The sequence below is a fragment of the Pistacia vera genome, unplaced genomic scaffold (assembly GCF_008641045.1).
Source record: "Pistacia vera cultivar Batoury unplaced genomic scaffold, PisVer_v2 Contig25, whole genome shotgun sequence".
Taxonomy (NCBI): Eukaryota; Viridiplantae; Streptophyta; class Magnoliopsida; order Sapindales; family Anacardiaceae; genus Pistacia; species Pistacia vera.
In genome coordinates this window covers 39775-66542 of record NW_022196057.1, presented here as the reverse complement: position 1 = coordinate 66542, position 26768 = coordinate 39775, and the positions used below count along the sequence as shown (strand labels likewise).

Genomic DNA, 26768 nt, shown 5'->3' with positions numbered 1-26768 from the left:
AAAAGTAAAAAAAAGTTGAATTGGGCGAGTATTACGATGTAGGATTTGAAAATTAATAAAAATACCCCCTATGCTTGTTTATTTACTAAACACTCCTATAATAAAACTTTGAAAGTTAACAAAAACACTGCCAACCCACTCATTGAATAATCACAGCCGGCCACCACCGCCGGAGGGTGGCCGGAGTCGCCGTATCGACACATGACCGACTGGATCTTGCCGATCGTGCGCTGATATGGCCTTTGCCGGCCAGATCCACGGTGAATCTGGCTGGCAAAAGCCAGATCTATGGCTAGATCTGGCCATTGATGGCCAGATCTGGCCGCATTTGCTCGTCAACGACGGCCAAAGATACGGCCATTGTTGACGTTTGGTTAAGGCCAAAGATCTGGCCAGATCTTTGGCCTTAGATCTGGCCTTTTTCGGCCAGATCCACCGTGGATCTGGCTGAAAAAGGCTAAATCGGCGCACTACCTGCCAGATTCAACTGGTAGTGCGCCATTATATCAGATTCCGACCAACTTCCGGCAGTGGTGGCCGGAATCTGGTATAATGTGGGTTTAGGGGTGTTTTTGCAATTTTTAAAAAAATATTTAGGGGTATTTAATTAAATTAACAATTTAGGGGGTTTAAAAAAGTTGAATAATTGGATAATATTGTGGTTTTTGGACATTTTACTGTAACTTTTTGGAATACTAATAATAGTATTCCCAAAAACCAACCAAACGAGCCAAAATTATTTCGGCCTATAATATTAAAATATAATTTCACCTTTCAATAATATAAATAAAATTAATTAATTACTTAAATATGAATAATAAATATTTTTATTTGTATTATTTATATTAAAATTATTACTATTTAATATTATAATTAAAGCTAATTACTATAAAAATTAATAATCCAAAAATTATTTTTCTGTAATATTAATTAATTGTGAATTTTTTTTCATGATGTTTTTATTAATCATTAAATAATATTAATAAATATAATATTCTATATTTAACTATGAATTAATTATTTTCTTATTATACAATGTGAAAATAAGCCGTTTTTTTTCTGTATGAAGTTTTTTGTTGTGATGGTTAAATGTTATGACTTGTAGCCACGACTTAAGAAATGTTTTTGAATTAATATAAGGAGGGAGAACAGTGATTTAATGCTCTCTCCCCCGTTGTCAGCACACTATATTACGGCATTACATTTGGGGTTCTCTAAGAAAGTTATGGCTAATTCTTTCCAATTGCCCGACAATTGACTGCTAAAGATACACGGGAAAGAAAGCTTTTCAATTTTTTATTTTAATTTTTGTTATTGTCTTTACCTTTCAGTTTCCTAATAGTAATACTTCACTCACAAACCCTTTTATTAACTCCATTATGTATTGATAATGTGATATTATGTATCCTTTTTGGTGTCAAACTTGGGCACTGAGCTTTGCTACCCCATTGTGTTTTGTGTAATCCATTGATTTCAACCCCATTGTGTCTTGTGTGATCCATTGTTATCAAAGAGGGTTCCGGTTCATGCACAAAAACATAAACAATTCAAACAAAACTCCATCTCACCGAGAGAATTATACAAGTTGTCAGCGGCCAAATAAAGATCCGAGCCATGTTTCTTACTAAGCCAATTAGTAAACATTAACAGAGTTTAGTCATATTTTACAGTAAACGCCCACCATCTAACAACAATCCGTTTACACATCTTAGGTAGTAACTTCCAAAAGACAGGCCAGGCCCTCCCGCCATGTCCCCTCCGTTAGCTGTTGAAATCTTTTCACAACATCATCACCTCCATTTACAAAAACAAACATCAGATGTCAGGTTCTTTGCCTGACCCTCCTGCCATTGTATCTCCACCATCGGAAAGTTGACCCATACGCTTCGAGATTTCCCACCCCCACTGCTGCAATCCTCCTCACAACCTGCCACTGTCTTCAGCAGCTCTGATTGCAGTGATGGGCAGTTCTCTTTGAGGTATTCGAAACCATCTGACCGCATAACAGCTGCAAAAATTGAAATTTTAGAATAATATAGTATGCATAGGTAAGCTTTTTTACACATTATAAATGCATATCTTCCTTCTCCCCAAATTTGGATTTTCAACTATTGGGTGCTGCAAGGATAACCAGACTATTACTACTGAGTCTAAGATAATGGATTGCAAAAGCAACAGTTCAATGACAACAAATGCATTCCCATGAAAGACCCACAGAAAGATGGCTACAGAAACTGATCTCAGCAAAACTCCACCAGGCCAAAATGGCTACCATGGTTTGCGACAAATCCTTGTACATTGCTCATGTGACCTTACCTAAATGCACATGAAATATGATATAAAAACCATATAAAAACCCACTTTTACCAAAAAACAAAACTCACCACAGGCCCCTCTCCTTACTACTCTCACCCTCGCTTAACAAGAAGCAAAATATTATTTTTGAACAAATGAGTACAATAGCCTAGATGTAATGAATCACACTTGACCAACAAATCAGCCCCAGACTGTTGGAAAAAGACTTTAATTCCTTGTTTGCTCTAATGCTCAACTGGTAAGAACCAAAAGCATGCTAATGACAGAGCACAATCACAGCAACTATAGAAAAAAGTCTTGCGTATTGCAGTATGCAATCCCCAAACACAAATAATAAATGAAACAAAGTTTTGCTAGTGTTGGGCTATATTACAGATCAACTTAAATCTTTAGGTAAAATGAAGGTGGTGTCATAATCAAGTTTATCAAATGGTCTTGTCTACGAATCTCCTCATTGTGTGAAAAAAGTTATTCTATTTGTTTATAATTTGTGTTTGCTAAAGTATTATTTGGTATGTTACTTGTATCTGTTTGCTAAAGTGGCAATTCAAGCTCTTTATAGATGTTGAGTTCTACAAATTAGAACTTCCCTATCAACTAATCAATTTAAACATTTAGTTTGGGAGTAACTTAATACAAATCCTAGCAGCCGAGAGATCTTGCACATGACTGCATGTGTTAAAAAGTAGAGAAACAATGAAACCTATAAGAGCTTGAATTAAAACAAAGAAAGAGACTCACCTTTCCAATCTCAAAATAATATATTTAAAATGAAATGTATGTAGTGCCACTATATTTGTTTGAAAAATTAATAATCCCCCTGAAAATCCTTTATCTATATATCTAAAACTATCATGGGGGCCATTTTTTCTATTACATGAAATTGAGGTTGCGACCCAGATATCTGAAAGAGACCTATCTCCATCAATTTTTTTTTTTTTTTTTTTTACAATTGGGGTGTCCAGGCCAGCTTGCACGCACCTCAACTAATCCCCGGACCCATGAACACCCTACAAGCCTAATGTTCTAGGTAAACCACAAATGTGGTAAGTGCCCCAGGGTGGTTTGAACCCAGGAAGTCAGTGAAGGGAGCAAACCTTCTTAACCACCAGCCCAACCACTTAGGGTTTCATCTCCGTCAAAATTGTAAACTTGGTATTTGACAAATTGTGGAAGCTGACCACTTTACTAGAAAAATTGAGAACTCGTCGAAGGGAAGGCTTGAGGACAGAATTCTTTATTATTTTAGGGTTAGTGAACACCAACAAATGTTTCAAACAAAAGGAATGCAAGCATTATAAATGAGGTCAAATGTCCACATGAAATGCAATAACATTGAATTAGAGATCTATTTCTTCAACACCAAAAATATTATCTGAACACACCATAATTCCCAAATAGAAATAGAAAAATCATGCCGTCGGCCAGACAACCAGAAAGAACAGTTAAAAAAAATATTTGGACCACATGTTCACTGACTGTGATCTATACACATTTTCATCATAACAATATTTCAAAATACACAAATTAAGTAAATTTCTCAATAATAGCATACACCTTCTATTTACAGAGAAACGCAAATGATATATTTATATACAGATTTACAAAAGGGTGAACAAGCAATTCACATAGTCTATACATAGTAAGTCAAGAACCTCCAAAGAACTAAGACTCAAATCAAGTGACTATGACATCGTAAAAGAGTCCAAAAGTCAACATATGAAATTTTCAACAAGAAAAGATCCAGTCTTCATTTTTCAAACCATATTAGTATTATTCCATTTCTTTTTACAGTCTACTTTCAAATTATTTCACTCTTCAATCTTTTGTTTCCGTGAACTTTATTCAATTTTTTAATTGCCACTTTCGCAGAGTGCAAATTATGTTACAAAACCATTGGACTCTATTTATTATATTAGTATTGTGATCAAAAATATTTTATCATAAAAAATAAATTATATGTGTAACAAAGGGCTTCCATTTACTGGCAGTGAACTAAAATTCTACAAACAATCTTCAAGAAATATTATCAACAACCATAACACCTTCAAAACTAATGAATGAATTTTAAAATTCAGTAACCAATATAACTAGAAATCTAGCTACTTGGAGCTCCACCAGCAATCTCACAAAATATTAGACAACATAAAACTCGAACAGCATTACACTACTTTAACAGCACCAGACCTAATATTTTTCTGGAATAATCCCTTCTAATACAATACAGCTATCACAATCTTGTTTTTGCCTTTAATTCCATATTCCCTCATTGAAAACATTGTCTCCACTAAGCCAGTTGGTTGATATTCACGTCACACAATTTTAACCAGTACATATTCAAATCCGTTTGATTTTCCAATAGCACTGCTGCTACAAGTTGATCTGACAAAAGTGACACATTTCTGAAAAGATCGACTTTGATAGACCAAAAACAGTTCACGATCTTTGTGGGTACTGCTTGAACATGATAGACATAAAAACTCAAGCGATCTTCATATAAATAAATTTCTAGTATAAAGCTTTACAGGTGACCTTTATCATTCTATACACTCCTAAAAGCATCCATAAGTGAAGAATAAAAATATAGGTCCTTATCAATATTATAACTATACAGCAAAATTCATCTTCAAGGAAATGGATCAACACAGGTCAATAACAAACAGATGCATACTACATATATAAGATATTTTTCAATAGAGGTCAAGCTTCATGCTCAAAAAAAGTCATCATACTTTTACTTCTAAACAGCAGTTATGATTTTTTCTCACATATAGTTAAGGAAGATAAGAGGAAACCGAAAACACCAGCAATATTTCAGCAGCAAATTTTAGGCAAACAGCTTTTAGTTCTGTAGCATGATATTGATCGGCCAAGGCTAAGATTTTGGCAACAGAATTCACAGAAATATCCTTGCATAGATGAATTCACACATCAATCTGAGTCTCTCCAAGCCATATCTGTCTGCTGCTGCCAACAACTTTGCAACTAGGGTATCTGATACAGAAGCATACAAAGAGCCGATCCCGCCACGTCCACATCCTCTGTAAGAGATCTCTGTATATGAAGTGTATATGCCTGCAGGAAGCAGAGAAAAACAGTGATGAAACATACAATACCGTCAGAGAGAACAAATCTCACCAAAGACCTCATGCAAAACAATAGGAACAATAAGAGATGAATTCCCCTGAAAACCTTAGGCTCTAGATCACTAATTACAATCTCTGCTTACTTCCTCTACACCTCAAAATTTAGATCGAAATATAAGAACAGCGCCCAAAACCAACTTGTGGCATGAAACTTTTCTCCAGCACATCAAAGGTTACATCTGAACATTCCATATTTTCCAATAACATGCCAAAATGTTCTCCAATATCAGACTCTGGAACCTGAATTGAATGTAACCTTGAACAATCTATGGCTGAAACCACAACTCCAACAGTACAATTGATCTTCAGGCAATCATCCTTGAGGTAATCAGATGTTTCAAGCAAACTCGTCTGAAAAAACGCTTGTAACCCCTATATTAAAGAAATTGACACATTATTGTCCTTAAACCATCCAAATGGGTAAATGAATCACAGGGTAAACAATATTCAACATCAGTTTACTATACGTCTAACTGAGTTACAAATAAGAGATAGCAGAGCAATTGTGATGCATTACCTCTGCCTACAACACAAATTACATACGGAAATCAAACAATTTGACAGATACAATCAATTATAAAAAAATGGAATCTAGGTTAGCAGAACGCCAAAGACAAGTATAAAGATTATAAAATTGAGATAATAAGAAGCTGTAAAATGAGCTTGAGCTGTAGGACCTGAATTTGCAATTAGAAATCTACATTTACGACAAATTCATTTTAGCAAGAAAAACATAGTAGGAGAGGGAAAAAAAAAATAGATTGCAAATTCCCTAGACTCCATCTGGTTTGAAATAAACATCAATGATATTATATATAAACACTCCCTTATTAGCAGACCAAGATTCTGAACCTTTGGATTAATCCAACCCAGGGTTGAATATGCTTTGAATACGAAAAGTGGTTGAAAGCCTATGGTAGATTAAATGTGGCTTACACTAACTCTGCAATTACTTTGTACTTTCCTTGTTTATATGTTCATTCTCTCTTCCATTCCACTTTTCCTCTCTAGTCTCACTAAGTCACTTATCTTCTTTCTTCTGTCTCCTCAAATCTAGGTAATTTCACATTCACAACGTAGAAAGGATGAACTGTACCCAGTTATTGAATCTTTCCTACTCCTGCTACCTTTTATGCTACTTGAAGATGTGTGGGAGCTGTCCTACTCTCTTATCAGACTTTTAAGCAAATTTTCTCTGGATCCTTGATATAATTTCTCCTTTTTTTTGAAACATCATTCTGCTACAATTTCTTTAATGCCTTTTGTTTCCCTCTCTTTCTGGCACTTGAAGCCTATATATATAGTTGTTTGCAAGATAAGTTCTGTAGTATTAAAAGATCTAAGGAACAGTAGATCCAATTGGATTTTATAAAAACCTTAGTCCCACTTAGCACTAAAATTTGAATTTTGTAGTTTCCATTGTAATTATACTTCTCTCAAGTGCATCAAGCAACTACATATGCAGAACTTTTACATACTTGTTATCAAACTTAAAAGAGAGAAAAAGCTAGCTCAGCCAAAGAACAAAAATGATTTGCTGCTGAATTTGCCACCATTGAACATATACACAACTCTTCTAATCCTCTTACCCCTTGATTAGCTGCATCTTTCCCCAGATTTTAGAAGCTACCATTTTCTCCAAGACTCCGATTCTCCTAAATTAACATATTTACACACAATTGGGCAACTATTTGCGTTTGACATTCAGTTTTTTTGTCGATTGACCAAGAGAGTAAATAAACTTAAAAAATAATAAACAAGTTGGTCAGAGACAAAGAATGTGAAGAGAGGGAGACTTGGCGAGACAGAAAAACTGGAATGGGAGAGAGAAAATGAACTTGTATAAAACAAATTCTAACCGGAATCAACACAAAAGGGTGGTGACATTACTAGAACAAAATACCAAGCTATACAAAGGCCACAACACATGAAACGAATAAGAATTCCAAACAATCTCATACAAATCCCTAAAAAATTTCACATCATTAATGAACAACAACAATCATCATAATCAAACAATTAAGACAATTAAAACCAAATCTACTATTTCATTCACAATTTATCTTCATTGTCAAAATTTCAGAATTAAACACTAACCTACCACATGCTCCCTCGATACTTCAGTTGTAAGGCCCGCTTTCAAGCGACGTCAAAATGGCTATGCACCTTGTGTTTTCCTTTACCACTCTGATCCACGAGCGTCAATTCAAACAACGCTCTCACATCGGTTCCCTCGCTCGCTAATGCAATAAAAACTGAAACGTATGTTGAATTATCCTCGGGATTTTTGCCTCAGGGTAAAAATAAATGGCCCACTGGTAACCCCTACCGTGAAATTGTCACTGGCATGTGCTTCCCGATTCCCATGCCTTTCGCTAATGAGTAACCCTGGATCACGAACTTGTGGAGCCGTTCACGGTTTCGGTAACGGACCGCGAGCTCGTCGGGGACACCAGTGGGCTCGGGCTGCTCTGCTCATTGCTTCATTGAAATGGTGAAGAATTTGAATTTCAAATTGAATCTGATTTGAATAGTTTCAATTGAATTGAATTGAATTGAATGGAAATGAAATAATCAGAGAATTTTTTTTTCAGTTAGGGTTTTCTGGTTTGTGAGTGATGAAATGAAAATGAGTTTACGAGGTTGAAGAAAGACGGAGCTGAGAACTGCCACGCGAGGCTGGAGGGCTCCAGAGAATTTTATATGGGATTATACTTAAACACCCCCTAAAACTTAGAAGCTTCAGAAACTACCAAACACACCCCCTCCGTCAATTTTCATTGTTTACTCTAATTAGGATGAAGGGTAAAGAGACTTTAACTATTGAATTCTGAAAAATAAAAAAAAAAATAAAACTAAAGTTGATAATCTCAAAAAGAAAAATCAGAAAATAAGAAAATCTTTAAAAGTTATAAAAAATACAAAAATTGAAGACAAAAAAGAGTTGACCACCGACGGAACACTCTCGCAAGCAAGATCACAATAAAAGGCTATGACCTTGGCAGATCACAGCCGAAGCTACTATAATCACTTATCTTTTTTTAATTTTAAAATAAATATTATTTTACATAATTAAGAAAATTTTCTAATTTTCTTCAAAAACTAAAACTCAATTAGTTTATGTAAAAATTAAAAAGTTATTTGGATATTTAAATTTTTCAGTTTTGATCATTTTTGTAAGTTAGAATAGGATAAATAATAAAAATATTTTTATTTAATTAAGAGTTTTTTTTTAGTTTAGGCATTTTGGTTTAGGGTTTACTTTACAGTTTTTTTAGTTTAGGCATTTTGGTTTAGGGTTTACTTTAGAGTTTTCTTAGTTTAGGCATTTTAGTTTTAAAGTTTGATTTAAATTTAGTTGAAAAGCTTAATGGTAGTAAGACATTTCATAGTCAAAGAGAATTAATTAAATTTAATTGAAAGCTTTAGGGGCAAATCGAACTTTTCACAGTCAAACTGAGTCAACATCCAACTTAACGACAAAATTAACGGCAGGGTGTGTTTGGTAGTTTTGGAAGTGTTTTTGTATCAACCCATTTATGTGAGGTTAATGACTTAAATCTGAAATGTCCCTGCATTTTATTTTAGGTATTATAAGTTGAATTTGAGCAAGCTTACCATAGAAATACTGAGATATGGTGAAACTCAGTGAAAAAGGTTAGTTAACAACCCAAAATAATTAATGATTTGATACAATTAATAAAATCATAATTTTTTTACGTCGGTTTTCGTTGATTCTTAGTCAATAATGTTTGGGGCATTTTATTAATGTCAATCAAGTTCAAATTAATTAAAAGGTCATGTAATTTGAAAGTTTTAAGTAAACAGTCATATTATTGATTAAGGTTAATTAAACATGATTAGTGTTAATTAGATTAATGAAGTATTTTGTAATCTTTTAAAAATATAATATGTCCCCAAAGAGCCAAAATTCTTGCAAACAAACCCAAACATCTTCTTCTTCTTCCTCCCGCCATTAACGCATCCCTCCCCTGGTTGTTGTTTCTTCTAAGCTTCGTCTACATCTTCTTCTTCTTCTCGCATCTTCTTCTTCTTCATTACATCTTCTTCTTCCTTTGCCATTAACATTTTCTTTTTCCTCCACCATTAACACTTTCTTCTTCCTTTGCCATAACATCTTCTTCACCATAGACTTGCTCCTCCTCCTCCTCTCATCCTCTTGACATTTCGTCCTAGTGTGTGTACTCCTCTTTGCATTTATATTTCGATTTACAAAGATTTAATGATGGATTGGGTTTGGATTATGATTTTGATTTATTTTGTTTAGGTTATGGGTTGTGTTTAAGTAATCAGTGTGAGGAGTGAAATTTGTTGAATATTTTCTTGCATTGTGGGTAGTTGGGGATGGTAGCACCGATTGTAGGTGCAGATAAATGAAAATGTGTTTTGGATATGATGGATCGTTTAAGCGACCTGGTATATCGCTTAAGCGATCTGGTATGTTTAGTATAATGCAGCAGATCGTTTAAGCGATCAGGTATATGGCAGAAGATCGCTTAAGCGATCTACTATAAGTCTGATATATGGCAGCACATTGCTTAAGCGATCAGGTAAATGGCAAAAGATTACTTAAGCGAGTAGACTTATTTATACCAGATCGCTTAAGCGATATCCCAGATCGCTTAAGCGATACACCAGATTGTCCAAGCGACTCTGCAAATGCTTTTTAAAATCTTTCAACCCTTAATACATCAGTTAATAATATTTTTTTTCTTGCATTATAGGTACTTGACTATTATTAGACATGAGACAAGTTGTTTTGGGTGTTGAATATTTTGGTGAGTGGATGGAGGAACAAAGTTGCTAGAACTGGATTGGGAAGAGCAAAGAAGTTATGCCAATTGCTGTAAGCATAGAGGTTAGTTTTGATGAGTTGATTGATGAAATAATTAGAAGAGGTGATTTGAGTTGCTCACGTAGTGATATAGTTGTGAAGTATGTTTTAAGCAAAGTTCATGAACATTATAAGGTACCTTCTGCTATATTAAAGTCGAATAAAGGTGTGAAATTATAAGATTGATGTAGGCGATAATGGTTTGAGGCCGATTTTAAGGATATCTTTTGTAGATAAACCATTGGAAGTTGGTTAAAAGATAGGGGATGATGATGAAGTTGGCAGAGAGAATGCTGGTTTTAATTTGAACTACGAGGGCATTAATTTATTAGTTGAAAAGTTAAGAGTAGGCAGTGATTTGGGTGGTGAGAAAGACACTGTAGAATAGGTTGGTCATGTGTGGCAGAATGAAAATATTGAGGAGGAGGACCCCGTACATGTTCCTGCAGATGTAGAGATTCCTTTAAATACAGATTATGCAGAAGGTGTAGTTTGTGAGGAAGAAAACACTATGGTCCTTTATGCATGTTTAGAGGTGGCAATTGTAGGTAGTAGTGAATCAGCTTATGTTTTTATTGATGGATCGGACTTGCGCATAGGGTATTTATTTGACAACAAAAAGGAAGTGGTGAGGAAGTTAAAACTTGTTGCTGTGAAAGGTAATTTTGAGTTCATCACCAAAAAGTCTAATTCATCGGTAATGATGGTTGCATGTCGTGACCAAAAGTGCAAATAGCAGGTTTATTGTAGAAGGTTGGCGGAGTCCGAAAAATTTATTGTTAGCATATATACCCGTGAGCACACATGTGGTTTGGGACATATTTCATGTCAGCATCGACAAGCCTCTATTGATGTTATTGGACAATTTGTCAAAAGTCAGTTTGTTAAAGGGAAATGTCAATCTCCTAAGGACATTCAAAGACTTGTGTGCATAGAAAGGGAGACAACATGCACACGATTTTGTGAAGGGCACGCTAGAGCAAGGGTATGCAGTATTAGAAGTTTATTGTTATATGCTTGAGTTGACAAACCAAGGTAGCAAGATAGCTTTGAAGTGAGACAAGAATATGAGGTTTAAATATTTTTTTGTTGCTTTCAGTGCTACTATAAGGGGTTTTGTAAACATGAGAAAGATGTTGGCTGTTGATGGTTGTTTTTTGACTAGAAAGTATGGAGGTACATTGTTGGTGGCCACTACACAGGACAGTGAGAATCACACATATCATGTTGCATAGTGTGTGGTTGACTCTGAGAATGACAAGTCGTGGACTTAGTTTTGTAAAACCCCTCCCCAGTCAAGTACCCTCTGAATATCCGTCAATGAGAATCTAGAGAATTCATGTTTGGGGAACGAATTGTATTTAGAAAACCTATGCAAGAATAATAATGTCCAAAACATTACTATAAGATGTACCATAGGATCAAAATTTGTCCCTTCAAAAATAAAAATAAGAACTTAAATTCATTTGGGCATCAATCAATCAAAACATATTAATGCCATTTTCCTTCATATGGTGGAAGCTTCAAAAGGTGTTTCAAAAACATTTGTCATTTACATCAAGATAAAATGTCAGGATGACAATAAATTATCTCCCCTCACGCATAGCCTTAATGTCTCCAGCATCCCTCACTTCTGGATTACTTGTAAAACATTCAACCATGAAAGGGTGAGCACTAATCGCTCAATAAGGAATGATCCATTTAATACCAAGTATGTTATTTGACATTCATTCACATACCACACATCTTTTGCATCTAAGTATGGTCTCATATACTTTTCATCATCTTCCCCATGATCATATAAAATATCAAGTGTACACATACAAATAAGTATGTGCACGTAGTGCACACATATCACATGTCATGACATAACATCGAAATATCATCCAACATGAGTATAAATCATCTCATAATGTAAATAACATCATAACTCATGTAATGCAACTAAATGCATATAAATCATCTAACGTCTAGTTGGTTGAACTTTTCTTAGCGTCTTAAGCACTTCATATCATTTGACCTCAAATTCATCTAGAGCTCATATCATCGAGAGACACGTTATATAACATCTAAAGCATATATTCATCTTTCCTCAACCGGTATATGAGGATATGCTTACGCGTTATTTAGCATCTAAAGCATATATTTATCTTTCCTCTCATCTAGCCTCAAATTCATCTAGAGCTCATATTATCGAGAGGTATGCTTACGCGTTATTTAGCATCTAAAGCATATATTCATCTCTCCTCAACTGGTATACAAGGATATGCTTACACGTTTTTCATCCTGTCTATATGCATCGCTAACATCGTATGACATGTACATCCATGTTTTAGTGAGCTTAATACTTTTGATTCATCTATGGATTATCAATCCATTTACATTACCTCTTGCTCACATTCATCATTTTAAAACATATATTACATTGCATCTTCATGCCATTTCATAACATTAATCATGCATTCGCATCCATGACCATGTATATCTTTCAAAGATATATCTTTCAAAGATCATCTAACTAATGGGGAAACATTAGTACATGGCTTAATTACAACAATACATTAATAATCAATTCATAATCATAAGAATTAATTATCTTAAATCTTAAACTTTAACAACCAGAAGTTTATTCTTCGGGCCATATTCCATCCATTTTTCAAACGAATTGGCTCTTGGCCTCAACATGCAAGTTATAGGGCTATGTTTTAACTTCCTAATGCTTTAAGAATCATCTCATTTTGATTTTTAAAACTCAAGTTATGGTCGAAATATTGAAGCATGTTTAACATAACCCCTAAACTTGCCAAATCCGAATTTTCCATATTAAATCATGTCATATCAACTTCTATTGACAATTAACAAATACGTCAACTTATGGATCAATTAAACCTCCCCTTAATAGTCTTTAACATGTTAAAGGAAGTGTAAAACTTCATTCCCATGATCATCCATCATTGCTATAACATTGTAAGTTAATGCAAACAACATATCAACACTTCTAATAGCAACCATTCAACACCATGTGACCTCTAATACTAAAAGTTTTGCCATAATCAACATCAATACTTCATTTTCTTCTATTAAACATAACAACTCATAAAACATAAATAGCAATGACTTCATGTATAATGAATTCAAGGCAATAAATAAAATTAATGAGTTCAACTACATTAGCCATCAACTAATTCTATGTCTTAAAGCCTCAATTTAAGGTTTCATTAAAATCTACAAACCCTAGCATAATCCCTAAAGTCATAGGAGGTTCTTCCTTACCTTTGTAAAGAATTCCCCCACCAAATCCTTTGCCTTTATCTTTTTTTACACCTTAATCCTACATATACAATATTATACCTCAACATCGACCTCAAATATTCAAATCACATCAAAACTAGGGTTGTTAATCCTTACCTTAAACCCTTCAATTTGAAGATCCAAGGCTCCTATCTTGTTCTCCCTGAAAAATTATGCAAAACTCCTTTAAAACTTAGAGAGAGAAAGCTTGTTTCACGGAAGATTTGAGAGAAAATGAAAGAAAAGTTGAACAAATGATATCTCCCTTGGCTTGAACGAATTTCCTCTCATTTATAGGAAACTATTTCATTAGTTTTTCAAAATTATGCTATTGGCCCAATTATTTTAATTGTATAATTCATAAGTCCTTAATTCTTCATATAAGGGCATTTTGGTCATTTGGCACTAAACATAATTATTACTTAATTAATGTCATTAAATGCAATTAAGTCTACTCATCCTTGACTTCTGCAATGCTTATCCATAGGCAAAATGACTATTTATCCCTTAATACAATTTTATGGATAATTGATTCATACCGTTCCAAATGAATTGACTATTTTGCCTTTAGTTAGATTTTATGTTTTTTAACATAAAATTAACATCTAAAGGTCTATTTTGAGTTGGAAACATACCTTTGACATCTTGGATATTACAGGTTTTTTGAGCAATTACGTAAGATAGTGCCTGACAGTGACGAGTTGTGCATAATATCCGATAGGCACAACTCTATAAAGTAGAGGATTGCCACTATTTACCCTCAAGCACATCACGGATTTTGTATGAGGCACCTTGGTGAGAACATAAAACAAAATTTTAAGTGTATTGGCCTCTTTCAAACATACTACATGGCAACAAAAGCTTATTGAGTTGATGAGTTCGAGGAGCACTTCCGATAAATCCGAATCAAGGATGATAGAATTGCTAAGTATCTTAAGCATGATGTTGGTTTCGAGCAATGGAGTAGAACTTACTTTCTTGGAAGAATGTTTGATGTCATGACCATGAGCATAGCAAAGTCCATAAATTTGAAGTTGTTAATAGAAAGAGGGTTTCCAATAATTACCCTTTTTTATGCAATCCAGAAGACATTGTCACGATGGTTCCATGGGCATCGTACGAAGTCAGATAATTTTACCACAACCCTTGTTCCGTTAGCTGAAAAATTATTGTGAGAATGTATGGAACTGTCAAATGCACTATTTGCCTATCCTCTTAATTCTCAAGAGTTCACCATGCGCGGCTACAATTCGGATGCCCTAGTTAACCTTCTTAGTAAAACTTGCAGCTATAAAGTGTTTGACATTCGATGTTGACCTTGTCCTCATGCACTAGCAGCACTGAAACACCAACAGAAGTTGGATTTTGGTTCAAGAATTTACATGGAACTTTGCTCCCCTCTCTATATGGCAAATCACTACATGCTGGCTTATTCGGAAACAATATATCCAGTTCCTCCAGAAGAGCAGTGGGTGGTATCGCCAGAGTTGGTTCACATTATCATCCATCCGTCATTCAAGAAGATAGAAAAGGGGAGAAAAAGAGTTAAGCGTATTCCATCAGCCTGTGAGGTTTCCCGGAGGATGAATAAGTGCTCAATTAGCAAGCAACCTAGCCACAAGAGAAGCAGTTGCCAAAATCAATCACATGTAGATCTAGAAAATTAGGTTCGAATTGATTAGTAGCAAGAAAGCAAGAAATCTGCAGATAAGATCGGATAGCTTAAGAGACATAAGATCGCTTAAGCGATCGGTTGTTATCTGCAAATCTGAATAGCAGATCATTTAAGCGATCTTAGGTCGCCTAAGCAATCTGATGTTCAGATTTGCAGATAAAATATGATCACTTAAGTTATCCTATGTCGCTTAAGCGATCTGCTCTTATCTGCAGATCTGAACATTAGATCGCTTAAGCAACGTAAGGTCGCTTAAGCGATCTTTTCTTATATGCAGATCTGACAAGTAGATCGCTTAAGCGACCTAAGATCGCTTAAGTGATCTGATGAAGTTATTATGTTTCTCTTTTGTGGTGCATTAAACTGACTTTATGTCCCTGTATTTCCAGCTATTTCATCAAGAAGAAGGATGAAATCGAGAGAGTTGCCAAGGCCAACCGTTGAAGAGTTGTTATTTTCAATTTTTTATGTTTTAAATTTAATTGTTACCTTAAATAAATCATCCTTTATAACGTATTAAATCAAATTAATTATTTTTCATTTTAAAAAGGATTTAAGTAAGTAAAATTTAGCATATTACCTTTGTACGGCACTGATTGCTTCCCAAAGAAGTAAGACAAGCAAAACAAATATTATCATCATAATTGTCGTATCAAGACAATCAATCAATCAATCAATTTACTGAATTAGTCACGAGTGTAGCATGTTAGTAGAAATGTACCTCATTTCACAAATATGGATGGTTATGATTGAATATAGAGCTCACCCACAATACAGAATATAATTTCTCACTCAAACGTGCACAATATCAAAAGATTGGTGAGAGAAAAAGCAAAATGACCTTGGTCGCTTAAGTGATCATGAATCGCTTAAGCGACCAAGGCCAAAAGTGAATAATCGCTTAAGTGATCTTGATTCTACCTTGGACACAATCGCGTAGATCGCTTAAGCGACCAAGGGTAAAAGTGAAGAATCTCTTAAGCAAGACCTTAGATCGCTTAAGCGATCGTGCACCTAGGGTGACTTGATTATGCCTTGGACATGATTGCTTAAGCGACTAAGGGTAAAAGTGAATCATTGCTTAAGTGATCTTAATCCTCGCTTGTATGTGATCGCTTAAGCGATTAAGGCTGAACATACTGAATTGCTTAAGAGAGAGCTAAGATTGCTTAAGCGATCCAGTATAGTCAGATGACCTTTATTCTGCCTTTGACAAGATCGTGTAAGCGATTTATTATCACTTAAGCAACCAAGGCTAAATAGACAGGATCGCTTAAGCAAAACCATATATCGCTTAAGCGAAACCATATATCGCTTAAACGATTAAGGGTAATTTACTTTGGTACTTTAAAAACATTAAAATTTGTATTATATAAAATCATTCTATACTTTAATGTTTCTTTTTCATGTTTATGTACAGACGTAAAAGAATTAATTTAATTAAAATATAATTTTGAAAAAAAAATCGATCGAGTGATGTAAATAATCAAATCAGTTGATACAAGACAGATCATGGTTCACTAAACTAATCGTACAATCAAAATTGAAGCTTATTTCAATCTAATCATTCTCAAATATTTCATCCATATTTATGAAATCAGGTATGTTTCTATTAACGTGTCATGCTAGTGCGCTATGACATTCATCCATATATCATACGGTTGTAACCTTAATATGTATTGATGGAATTAGATTGCAAATAATCCTTCTTAATTGGCCTTAATAAGTGTCACTAATCGATGTCGCTTAACATTAACGTTAATAATCATGTGATGTTGTGAACGTCCGAAGTTCACATTAATGTCACTTAATATGGGGTCGACAACCTACTCCAAAAAAAAAAAAAAAAAAAGGAATCGCTTAAGCCATCCAGTGTTTATAAGCTTTCATTACTTAAGCGATAATGTTAATCGCTTAAGCGATCTTGTGAAAGGCATAATAAAAATAATCTGAATATACTAGATCGCTTAAGAGATTTCATTTCTCGCTTAAGCGGTCCTGTGTATTTAGCCTTAGTCACTTAAGTGATCTAGTATAGTCGCTTAAGCGATCATGTACAAGCAAGAATCAAGATCACTTAAGTGATGCTTCACTTTTAGCCTTGGTCGCTTAAGCGATCATGTCCAAGGCAGAATCAATATCACTTAAGTGATACTTCACTTTTACCCTCAGTCGCTTAAGCGATCACGTACAAGGCAGAATTAAGATCTACCCAAATGCATGATTGCTTAAGCGATTTATTGTCTCGCTTAAGCGATTCTTTGCTTTTACTTGTGGTCGCTTAAGCGATCAAGTCCAAGCCAGAATCAACATCTTCCCAAATGCACGATCACTTAAGCAATTTACTGTCTCACTTAAGCAATTCCTCGCTTTTACCCTTGGTCGTTTAAGCGATTTGGTATCGCTTAAGCGATCAAGTTCGAGGCAAAATCAACATCGGCCCAGATGCACGATCACTTAAGCGATTTATGATCTCGCTTAAGCAATTCTTCTCTTTTACCCTTAGTCGCTTAAGTAATTTGGTATCGCTTAAGCGATCAAGTCCAAGGCAGAATCAAGATCTGCACAGGTGCATGATCGCTTAAGCGATTCTTCTCTTTTACCCTTGGTCGCTTAAGCAATTTGGTATCACTTAAGCGATCAAGTCCGAGGCAAAATCAAGATCTGCCTAGGTGCACGATCGCTTAAGCAATTTATGGTCTCGTTTGAGAGATTCTTCTCTTTTACCCTTGGTTGCTTAAGCGATCAAATCCGAGGTAGAATCAAGATCTACCCAGATGCACGATCACTTAAGCGATTTATGGTCTTGCTTAAGAGATTCTTCACTTTTACCCTTGGTCGCTTAAGCGATTAAGTCCATGGAAGAATAAAGATCTTCCCAAATGCACAATCATTTAAGCGATTTATTGTCTCACTTGAGCGATCTTGTATAGAAAACCCTTGGTCGCTTAAGCGATAGATGTAGTCTCTTATATATCACTTAAGCGATCATGGGCAGTACATATTTTTTCCAGCTTTTCTCTTGAATTTTGACAAACTAAAATCACCAACACATATTAATTCCATATTTTCTCCTGAATTTGACAACATAATTGCATCAACACATCAATGTCATGTAAAAAGAATACTAAATAAACTCAAACTCAAAAGAGGGAAAGAAATACTGAATTGCTTTTGTACAAATCTGAAATGTGTCAATTACATTAATTTACAACATTATATACAACAAATAAATGTCCTATATACACCCAAAAAAAAAAAGCAGGGCCGGCAGCCTCCATCCCCCTTCTTCATCATTCTCTTCAGCCACTTCCCCATCCTCCAAAATTTTCCAGCACACCTTCAGCATCAGCAGAAACAGCCTCTTCGTGTTCTTTTACAACACCCCTTCCAACATTATCCAGCCTTGGCCTTGGCCACAAAGCATACATAATACCATAACTCAAATATCAACAACCTGACGCCTAACAACACTAGCTAATCCAATTAAAGACAATCCAATTATTCAAGACAACCCAATAAGACAACATCACATAAACTACAAAATTCTAAGTCCAACTTCCATACCTTTTGATGACAGCATCAACAATGACTTGGATTGGGTTCTGGTCAGTCAAAAGGGATCCATATGCCCATGGAAGCACTCAACAGCCTAGCGCTCCCGACAGTTACTCATTGTTTTGTCATTCAAGCCGTCCATCAGGGTGTTGGTCATGTCAAACTCAATAAATTTTAGTGCATATGCCCCCACAATCAGCACTACAATAAGAGGAAGATATTAGCATTAGAATCAACTTATAGAACAATTGTATTATGGAAGTTTTATAACCAAGTGCTGAAACATCCTATTGTCGCGCAACAGTCGCGGGAACAATACACACAGTGGTTGCAACTCCATCTCCAATTGCCTCTCTCGACAAATACTTGGGTTGCAATCAAGGATCTATAGCAAGCCTTTCCTTAGTAGCAAATGCATATCCTTGATGTTCATGATGCAATATACTCTTTTAACATTTGCCCAACTATTGCCATGTCTGGGCCTTTCCCCCCGTACATACTACATCATCTAGTCATCAAACTGAAAATCATCAAGGACATTGTCAAAGTCATCTATGACCAATCTTCTCCGCTTGCCTCCCCTTGTTATACCTCTACCGATGTCCTTTTTCATTAAAGTATCATATGTAGTTACTAGCGTTTGACCAAAGTCCACATCGGTGATGGCACAGTATGGATACCAAATATCACTACTACTACTATGTTGCAACCTCATAAGTGCCAATGCCTCATCGATGTGCTACATTAAATAAAAACAATATGATAAGTATACAATACCTCATGGAAAACATAAGCAAAAATAAGAAAAAATAAGGGAAAATAACTAACCAAGTCGTCGAGCCACCTGCCCATCGTCAACATCTTTTCAAACCACTCCCGGGGATAATCCCCAGTCTTGCACTTCACATGCCCATCACTTCCAGAATCATTGTAATAAACATAGAAGAGTTTTTTCTTTTCCTCATCTATTGGCCTATACAAATCGACCTTTAACTCCTCCGTTTTCACTTGCCCACTTCCTCCTCCATTTTCACTTCCCCACTTCCTCCACATTCCTCCCTACCTTCCTCCATTTTTGCTTCTCCACTTTCATGGACTTCCTCATTTTTTTCTTCATTTTCCTCTTCTTTCCATACATTACTGTTGTGTAAGGAGAAATTATGTGCTTACTCTTTCGGCTCTCTCTTTTATGCTTAGGTTACACTGCAACCACTTTCAATACCCCACCAACTTCCTCATCCACCCTACCAACTTTCTTTGCCACCCCATCAACTTTCTCGTCCACCCTATCAACTTTCTCGTCCACCGTTTTCATCTGCTCTTCCATCTTCTCAAACCTCTCATAAATAGCTGTTGTAAAACTCTCAAACAAACCGTTTATGAGGTCAACCACCTCATTCTCCTATCCCCGCCGCCTCGGCAAAGAGGTACTTGTTGTACCGGTTTGCCAATTGGGTGGAGGTGTACGAACCTGTTCATCCTCTTCCTCCTCCTCCTCCCTCCCGTCGATTGGAGCTTCATCATCCTCGGCGTCAACAACATTCTCAAGTAGTGGCCCTGCAACTGCACTCACATGCGTGACCCTTTCTAGATCCCGCATTAGGTGGTCTATCACTTCATCTGTTGCATCATCCAGTGCTTTGAACGGTGTAATATACTCCTTTCTTGCTTCACCCCTAGTAGGGGTGAGGAAGGGACGGATGACTTCCTGCAATAAGAAAAAAAATCAATCAAATTTAAGCCACATTTAAAAACAAGTGCATATTCAAAAGATTAATCCTTTAATCTTACCTGAGTCGCTTGAATTTGCATATCTATTTTGTCATAATCCCAATGGGTACACTTTCAGTCGCTCATCCGAAGCCTCCATCCTCTCCCGCCCCTCCACCCCCCCCCCCCCCCCACCTTAGCTAGACAGGACACCTTATACATCCAAGTCTACATTGTAAAAAAATGTTTAATCATAATTAAAACACATACAATACAAAAATATAACAAAAAGCTATTAATATTTACCTGTATTGCCCATGGGAAGCCAAACAATTGTACTGCTCGTTCTATTCTTCTCGACAGATTGGCGATGCTTTAACCACCTGTCTTTTCCTTGTAGGGAGTCCATGATTAGTTGAAATGATACCCATCCCCATGGATAAACATTAAGAAGTTCATGTTGCTTGCAAACTTCACCCAATCACTATTAACAGCTTTTGTTGAGTCAAAAGCCATTAGGATCGAATTCACTAACCATACCAGGCACATCTTGAACCTCTCTAAAGAGGTATACCTATCTTCTTCTACCCTCTCCTCTAAATCGCGTCCCGTAATAGATGCCTTCCCCCCCAAAACCTTTTTAGCCAAGTTATCGCTACCCTACTCTTTTTTATTCTCTCTTGCTCTTCCGCATTTGGAAATGCCCCACATCTTAAGCTTGTTATCAGGGCATATTCCATCATCCCAAAAAGTAGTGGCTTCCCATCCACCATGAACCACATTTCATTTTTTTTTTTTTTTTTTTTTTTTTTTTTTTTTTTGGCTTTTAACTGAGTGCAGCAACATATAATGCATTCCCTGCCTCTAGAACGCCTTTTTCCAATTTTCTCAATGTTCACAAAATGACCGAAACAACTCTCTTTGAATCGGTCTATACCCTTCTTCTGTTCCCGTAAATTATCCATTATTCTTGTAAAAACTTGTCAACTCGACCTAACTATCACTCTTACGAGAAAATACGGTATCTTCTCGCTTACAACCTCCAAGCCATAGTCTTTATAATTTACGCTTCAGAAAATCTACACAATTGATATAAACTAAAAAAAAAAAAAAAAAAACAATCAATAGGCTGCCAATTTGGGGGATATGAGCTTCGAGGGTATCGGGGAGTGGGTGTTTTTGGCCTCGAGAGGACCGGGAAAGTCAATGCAAGCCCTACAGAGGCAGTTGTGGCAGATTCCATGAGGTTGGAGGGCTGCCCTGCAATAGCATGTGCGTAGCTATGCGTGGCCAGCCCTACAATATGCAGGGCAGCCCTCTAGTCCCCCTATTCAGCCACCTCCTGCCATCCCCAGCCCTCCAACCTCCCAGAAACAACCTCCCTACGGCCTCCCTTACCTTCCCCCATCCTCTGGAACCCAAACAAAGCCACTCCCCCGATGCCCGCCAATTGCTCAACAAAACTCCACAACCACCATAACAATAAAACCAACTACATATCCCCAAAATTTCTCATCAAATTCAAAACAACAAGTAAAAAATGTACCCTTTCTTCACTGGTGTCCTCCTCTTCGTCGGCGTCCACCTCTTCAGAACCGCTTTCCGATTCTTCTCTCTGTTCTTGTGCCGTCATTGTCTCCTCTGCCTCTGGACCACCTTCACTCATCGGATGATCCACCGAAGCGTCTTATTCAAAAGCTTTTGAACTACTGCCGCCGCCGAAGTCTAGGATTTGGAGTAGGGTTAGGTTTTCCTCCTCTTTGTGAATATCTACCATGATTTTATGTAAGGAAGCTTTAGGATTGAATATTTGCCGAAAATATGACACTTTCTTTGCCGAAAATGGCACAGAAATCAAAGGTGTTTGTTGGTCGTTTTTTGGGTATTTGGCTCGATTAAGCGATTTTGAAAGGTGGGGATCGTTTTTAATTTTCAAAATTTAAACAAACTTCCGTTAATTATAATATTACCTTCATATGTTTAAATCTTTTCAGTTTAATCCATTTTACATGTTTAATGAATCTTAAGTGTACCATGTCAGTTTTTCTAAATTAAAAAAAATTATAAAATACTTTTAGGGTCATTTTTTAAAATAAAAACTTGGGAATTTCTCAGAATGCTTGGGCTAGAATGGTTAACTTCAAATCGTGGGTTGTAGTGCCTACAAAAGAATAACTAGATTCAAAAAGGGACTAGGAAAGGTGTTTACTGGCACGTCGTTTCTGACGCTCGATAAAGTGATTTTTTCTCACAAAAGTCTTTTGTAGTTTAGTGCATAAATGAACTATTTACTCTTCTAAAGAGGAGATGAATGTCTTTGTATTCTCAAGGATCAAGGGTCGAGAATACCAAGTTGTGAATCTCTTTCTCTCGGGTGACGTGTTCTTCCCTAATTTATACCCAAAAATTTTTGGTTGTGGGACATAAGTAATGGATCAAGGTAGAGGTAATTTTACCTAGAAGTGGACACGTGGTACGGTTCAGTTTTTTGGCTGAACTCAATCGTACCGTACAAAAAATTTGTAAAAAGAAACCATACCATACCATACCCTCTACGTTTAAAAATTGGTACGGTGTGAATCTGATTCAATTTTGCAGTTTTTATTGGGGGCTTTTTGATATTTGTAGGGGGCTTTTTGATATTTGTAGGGGTCTTTTGGACATTTAGGGGGTTTATGATATTTTTTGGGGGTATTCTGAAAAAAAATTAAAAGATAAACAGTTTGGTATATTTCTGTTAAAATAAACCAAGAACCGAAAACTGTACGGTTCTTAGAAAAAAATGAACGATTTTTTTTGGCTAAAAACTTTTATTGTACTATACCATAATGAATAGTACAATTTCACGGTTCAGTACGGGTTTACAGTTTTTCTGTCCACCCCTAATTTGACCTTTCCAATATATCAGACCAAACTCTTGTCCTCATGCATGATGAAAAAGCAATGGTTATTAAAGTGTAAACGTATGTTTGTATATATGGAATTCATACATCTTATTGTAGAAATGAATATCATCTTAAGGATTTATAAATACTTGGATAATCAAATCTTGGCTAAGTATTTGATGAATAAGTTCATTTAATAAAGATTATATGGAATAGAATAAAACGGTAATTTCACCTAACTCCGATTATTATTATTCTATAAGGATACACATGTATATCTATTGCCAAATGGACAACCTTGGATCCGTTTGGTTTGTTATTTTGGATAGGATTTTGAAAATAATGTTGGATAGTTGAATAGGGTGATTATTACGAGGTAAAATTTAAAAATTAACAAAAAAATCTCCTAGGTTTGCTAATTTAACTAAACACCCCAGTATATAAATTTTTTGTAAAATGACAAAAACACCTCCACCCACCCATAGTGCTAGATTTTGGCCACCACCGTCGGAATCTGGCGTTACGACGCAGATCGGTCGGATCTGGCATTTTCCAACCAAATCAACCATGGATCTGGCCGGAAAGGCCAGATCTGGCCGTTAACGGCCGCAAAAGACCAGATCTGATCGTCAACGACGGCCAAAGATATGGTCGTTGTTGTCGGTCAACAACGGCCAGATCGGCGAATTATCAGCCAGTTCCGGTTGTTTATAGGCCGTTGTGATATATTCCAGCTACCACTGACCGTGGTTGTCGAAATCTGACAACTATGGGTGGGTGGAGATGTTTTTGTTAATTTTTAAACTTTTTTTCTAGGGATGTTTAATTAAATTAAATTTAAAAAAATATAATAATATTTCTTAAATAATTAAACAAACAGTTATTTTAGGAATAGTGTTTGAAATAATAAACCAAACGACCCCTTATTATTTCTTTTATTTAAGTTTCTTATTATCAATCATATAATTTACTAGTACAATTTTGGACCTTTAGTATAATGAACTAAAATCCATGACTTGGACCATGCATATTATGAGTTAACTAGTACTATATTTAGAGTGGATCTATTGGTACTATACTAATGGACTAAAGAAGCCTCACTTTTTAATAAATTTTATAATGATAAATTTATCCATATAATAAACTATTAAAAATTGAGTTAATTACATAGACCTCCTTGACGTTTCAGCCTTTTACGGATAAATAGAAAAGATTATTAGGTTAACACATACACCCCACTCCTTTAACTTCCTTCAAAAATGGCTAACTAAGGGGGTAATTGTTGTTGTTGTTTTTTTTTTTTTTTTTTAATGTTGAGGGGGTAACTGTTGGTTTTTATGTTAATGGAAGGAGCTTAAGATAGACCTTATATGTTAAAATATCAAATCATATATAATATAAAAATATATAATTTTAGAAAGTTTTTTTTTTTTTTTTTTTTTTAATATACTTAAGATTTAGTCTTATTTTTTAAAGAATTTACTTTCTTTAAAAAAAAAAAAAAAAAAAAAAAAAAAAAAAAAAAAAGAGGTTTAGGGCGATTAGAGATCTCCGAAACCACCATTCTTAGATCATCAAAATTGAAGATCTTTTTTCTTTTAAAAAAAAATTATTATTGAATCTCAATTTAAAAAAACATATATTTTAAAAAGTATATTTTAATTTTTTTTTCAGTCTTTATATTTTTACTTTGCAAAATATTTTAATTTTCAGTTTTTTGCCTTTCTCTCAATTAGTTTAACCTCAAAACTTAACGGTAGAAGGAGTAAGTAACAAATTATAAGGGGTAATTTGCCAAATTTTTACGTTGAAGGAGGTGTAATGGAAATAACCCTAAAGGAAGTTAAAGAAACGAGGCATTTGTGTTAACCTAAATATTTTTTCTATGCACATGCGAAATGTTGAAACCTCATGAGAGGACTGTGTAATTAATTCTTAAAAAATTTCCAATTCTTTACAGCTACTTTTGACACCCTATTATTATCTCATAAACCTTATTTTTTTGTATGCTATTCAAATTATTCTTAGAATAAAAGGATAATTTAATGGAAGAAGAAGATTTGTAATAGGATATATTATTATCTCATAAGCCCTTTTTTTTATTATTCTATTTAAATTATTTTTAGAACAAAATGATATTTTAATGGATGAAGAAAATTTGTAGTAAGATATATTAGGTTACAAATAATACAAAATTGGAAGTTTTTAATCGTTTTACATATGAATTTATTGTTTTTTTTTAATTCAAAGTATTGGTAGCTATTGTAATATATATATAATGCATTTATGGAATTTATAGGCTGCCATAAGAAAACAATCATTTTTTGTAAAATTAAAATCAACAAACGAAACTATAATAACATGATTTTTTTAGCAAAATGATACCAATAGAACCCTTTCATGAGTAGGTTTGTCATATTACAGATTTTTCAGTAGTTTATTAGTAAAAACTTCAGAAGTTTTTTTGGAATTTATTTAGTCGTGGATATGATATTTTGCTTGCGGATTCAAGAAGCCTATTGGGAGGATTCAAGAAGCCCTTATAAATTGGGATAGAGTTATTGTTTGGATTCAAGCTCCGTTCATGATTTGAGCTTGGTTCATGGATTCAAGATTCAAATCATAGAGTATATCTAATGCTTATCTTAATTTTGTTGTGTTAACTCACCTAAAACAACTATATATAAGGTGTATTATATATATATATATATATATTAACTTGAAGAAAAGTTTCATTTGTATCAATAAACATATGTTTTTATTATTTAACAAACATGTGCTTTTTAATATATATTGATTTCAAAATTTGCACCAAACACCAAGGTTCTGAAACCCGGACCGGACCGGACGGTCGAACTGGTCGGAACGCCACCCGCTTGCATTTCCGGTTTAAAGAGAGCAAATAACCGGGATTTGCCATTAAACCGTTTCAAACCGTGGTTGGACCGTCGTACTGTAGCAAACCGACGGTCCAACCGTTATTTAACAAATTTTCGGTCCACACATTTCCGGTTTAACACATGAAATAAAAAAAAAATTTAAAAATTCAAAACAATCACATGCGCACACATAAAAGTCAAACTGTCAAACTTAAACCAAACCCTCAAAATTTTTATTAAAAAACACATTTTTAATTTGCTTTTGAGCTACAGATACACTGATATAGAGCCGTCTCCCTTCTTTAACTTTTCACTTTTTCATCTGGTTTGTCGTTTGCTATTGCCATTCACGATCTCCTCCACTCTCCAGTCTAGTCCTCCTCTTCGTGTCCTGCATTCGAGATCTCAGGAGTCAGATCTCCTTCAAGCTTTCAGCTAAGCTTCAGCGCCTCA

At 35.2% G+C, this 26768-nt stretch overlaps 1 pseudogene; it reads right to left on the bottom strand.

Moving 5' to 3' along the window:
- Positions 1-1790: 1790 nt before the first annotated feature.
- Positions 1791-20653, bottom strand: LOC116132202 (annotated as a pseudogene).
- Positions 20654-26768: the final 6115 nt, after the last annotated feature.